Here is a 4,689-nt window from a genome sequence, read left to right on the forward strand (position 1 = left end):
GGCCGCTAGCGCCCCCAGTGGAGACGGCCAGCCACTACAAAAGCAGCTCTTCTACAAGTACTTTCAACAGGATCAAACATTTTTTTCAATCTCCACCAAAGTACAAGGTAGGTGGAATAATCTGTGATAAGGAGGAAGGTTTTCATTAAATTTCTGTCCTGATCACCTTGATCTTAATGTCACCAGGTAGTCACTCATAACCGATGACAGACTGTCGACATGTTAACCTGTGTGCAGATCTGAACACGTTATTGTGAAATGTCTATTCATCTGGTACTCATACCAAATTCTAAGAATAAAATCTGCAGTGACTACACAGGAAGATGGGTTGAGAACTAAGGTGATAATCCATGATAATCCAATTTTTACCTAATCTGTACCATTAAAGGTGGCAAACCATTCACAATCCAGCCTCAGTGTACCATGGTGTGCACAAGAATGTATGGTGGCCATCCCATAGCCAGGTCGTAGTTAATGAGGGGGTCACATTTTTTAAACCTCCAGTCATATTGAAACGAATACCATATTTGACTATTTGACTTTTACTTCTGACATAAGTATTGTTGTTTATGCGCCGGTAACACCTGATCAATTTCCTTGTATGTATGAACTTACTTGCCAATAATTTGATTATGATTCTGATATTATTCATCTTATCATAGGGATTATCTATGACTAAACAATATGGAGTTATGGGGTAAAAATTTAATTCTATACAGGCATCAAAACTTAAAGTTGCTCCAGTTTTGGTTAAAAGTGATGCCAATTACTGGTTGAGCTCATAGGATAAATAAATTGAATAGTGTTGACTGTGGTGAATGCTTGGCCTCCAAAGTAAAGGTCAAACAAGGTCAACATCCATTGGATTCTACAATATATATGACGTACGTATGTTACCCCGTGACGTGATAACTAAGTATGGCAGATGGTGCAAACAATTCCATTTAAAACACCATTAACTCAACCGATAATGTACATTATTTTTCACCAAAATTGGAGCATCTTGAATTTTTAATCCCCATGCAAGCTGAAATTGACCTTTGTCACCATTTTTGCTGTTTTTTTTCCCTATAACTCCATAATCTTCACTCATAGTCCAAACTTCTTTTTTGTAATCTTGATGTTCAGACAAATAATGTGGTGTACCTTCAATATGATTGCTGCTTCTTTTTTTTTTATTATTTTGACCCCCGTGCAATCCTTCATTGACCCCTACCTGGCTATATCTACCACCATGGGATTGGCTATCATACATTTTTGTGTAGGCCATCATATACTGAGGCTAGATTGTAAATGTTGGCTGGCCACTTCAAGTGGAACAACCTGCTTGGGCCATGGAGTATCAAGTATAGTTTGGACTCTGTTTGACTGGATGTTGTGGAGTTACAGTGCAAAAACTGCAAATATAACGAGGCCAGTTTCAGTTTATACAGAGGTTAAAACCAAGTTGCTCCAGTTTTTGTAAAAAGGAATGCAAATTATTTCTTAAAATAATAGGATTAATAAATGGAATAATGTTAACTGTGTTGAATGCTTGGGCTTCAAAATAAAGGTCAAACAAGGTCAACATCCATCGGAATGATATACGATGTAAGGTATCCCGTGATGTAATAAATAAACATTACAGATGGTGCAAAATATTTATTTTTTAAACCACATTAGCGTTTATGTATCTAACTGAGATGCATACGAAAATGATTTGGACACATTCTGCAAACTGGACTGGACAACCTACACTAAGCACCTGTACAGGAAGGGACAGAGCAGGCTGTACTACTCCTGTGGATGTTTTCTACGAGTGGTAGCCAGCATCCTCTTTTACACCGGGGGGGACATGTCCAGGCTGGACAAACTGATCGGGCGGGCTGGCTCTATGGTTGGCATGAAGCTGGACTCTCTTGTGACAATGGCAGAGAACACTGGACAAACAGCTGGACATTTTGTAGCACTTTGAGATTTCTTTGAAATGTAAGGTATAAATAAAATAAACAAATAAAATGTATTATTATTATTATTATTTTGGACGATGCCAGTCACCCTCTGCACACCGTCATCAGCAACCAGATGAGCCTCTTCAGCCACAGACTGCTCTGTCCCAAGTGCAGGACCAACAGACTGAAAAGCTCCTTTGTCCCTCAGGCTGTCCTCACTCAGGGGGAGGAGGAGTAACAGGAAGACAGAGGACGGGAATGAGAGGAATAGTAATAGCCAGTAGCGAGCAGTATTTCTGGTATTTATATTTGTGTATTTATATTTATATCTGTAAATTGTTTTTACTTTCACTTTTTATACCCTGTGTGCTGCTATACAATCCTGCTGGAACCTCAGTTTCCCTGAGGGAGTCTTCCCAAGGGATCAATAAATTTCTATTGACTCTAATCTAATTCTGATCATGGGTAAATGTAAGTCATGTTTCCTTTTTCTCATTGAGCATCATGCTGTTAAATAATCAGAAAGCAATTGTTTGCATCTCTGTTTCTCTGACCCAGTACATTCTCATGTGAAATCTCTCTCAGACCCCATTTACTGGCTACCGAACTCAACCATGTCCCTTGCTGTGCTTTTCTTTTGTGTCTAAATTCATACAAAATCCTTTCTGTGGGGTTATGTGTTTGTATCACTAATGGCTGATTATTTGAGTTTTACAATGTGATCGCTGTTAAACAATCATAAAGTTTCTCCTATGACTTAGTACATTTCAGTGCAATCAAGATGTGTGTCTCTCTCTCTCTCACTAACAACCACACCGGCTCGCTACAATCCAGTCACTGCATTTTACAGGATACGTGTCTTGGGTTTTCCAATACTTTTGAAAAAAAACTTGAATCAACTTTTGTGAAACCTGGTGGAGTACCATTAAATTTTGTGGGAAATCCAGGAGATTTTTCAAATAATTTGAACAAATTGAGATGATCAGTGTTTTGGGATGTGTCAAAGATGTGATCTTTGTTACAACCTCACCAATTATCACTTCAAGAGTATTTTTGCCACAGATATAATTCACACCTCTGCATTAAAACAGCCCATAATGTGCAAAAATGTAATCACCTTTCTTCAACATAAGACGTGCAACAGGAATCTCTATATTTCAATTTCTTGAAGTCTCTTTTAGGTTGGCAGCGCCACCAGTATTTTACATCTACTTAGGCACAGACAAACCTGCAGCCACAACAACATTCATAAGAAAGTACTAAAACATAACTAAGATTTAATGTACTGATTAAAAATCACATCTTCTTGGCTATACATTATATGAAATTGTGTGAAAACTAAAAACACAAATGAGTAAATGTAATAAAATGACAGAATCCACCAGAATGTCAAATGAACATGATTTGTGTGAGTGAATGACACAATAAAGTGGTAACATCTTTAAGATTTCATCAGAATTAATTGAACATCAACAAGTGATTTTGATGAGCTGAAACATAACGACAAACAGGACAAAACAGTTTAAAATATGAAATACACAACCATAAGTTCAGCAATTAAGATTTACACACGGCATTATATTCTGAAAGCCTATTTCTAAAAGTCTTCTGAAGTGTGTTATTTAAAGGTGTATAGTCCGTTTCAGTTTTTTAACATTTAAGTCATAAAAATAATTTTCTCCTGCACCACTGTTATTTTGTTCCTTAGTATACAAATAAATGATTCACAATATCATATTACCAATATGATCAATATTTACCTTGTATGGAAAGAATCTCGAATTTTTGACCCACATGGGTTAAAATACAGCAAAAACAACAACAAAAAAGCCACCATGACATGCATTCTGTGGCGACATCACAGATGACATGGGTGGTGGTGGTGGGGGGGCAAAAACGATGAAATCATAGGCAAAATCGACCCAGAATGCATTGCATCGTTAACATCGGGAGTTCCCATTTTCCACGGAATACAGTAAAAGTTTCAAACCTTGCACAACTGCACGTGCACATCCTCCCAGAAGCTACTGTATTTATCATAGAATTTCCCCCATATAAGTAGTTTTGCAAGACACAACAGAAATAAAGGTACTTTATAATAACTCGCTTTTAACAAGAAGGAAATTCTGTTTTTTGGAAAACTGAAGAGGACTACACCTTTTAACTTTTGAATTGTTTAAAATACTACAGTGTATACTGTTGTATCCCCCCCCCCCCCCAAAAAAAAACTACAAACATCACTGTGAAGTAGTCCCCCTTGCATAGACTGATGCTTGAAACATGTGTTATTCCCTCATGAAATTCAGAATTCAAAATGTTTAATGTGATAAATCTTCATTGCACTTATTGGGCACTGAGCCAATCACTTTTTTCAAAGTCTTGCTAGGGGCGGATCTAGTGTAAGTTGAAGGGGGGAGGGTGTTTATGACTTGGTTGGTTGCCCCCCCCCCAAAAAAAATTTTAAACATCTGCAGCCTTTATTCTACATTCTAAGGCAATTTGGAATGCTACTGACACAATAGTCATCATTTAAAATACACAATTTTTATTTTAAATGCTGGGAAATGTTCTAATTCTGCATGCAGCAGTGTTTGTCAACTAGCATTTGTTTATAAAAGACCGTTTCAATATTTTTCACACCTTTGGTCAGTGTCTCAGAGGGTGGAGGTGGGGGTTGCAACCCCCTCAAGCCCCCCTCTAGATCTGCCACTGCTTGCAGAACAGTTTGTAACAGTCCAAAGATGAAGCATTAGAAAGA

Source organism: Thalassophryne amazonica, chromosome 22 (assembly GCF_902500255.1).
Source record: "Thalassophryne amazonica chromosome 22, fThaAma1.1, whole genome shotgun sequence".
NCBI classification, from domain to species: domain Eukaryota; kingdom Metazoa; phylum Chordata; class Actinopteri; order Batrachoidiformes; family Batrachoididae; genus Thalassophryne; species Thalassophryne amazonica.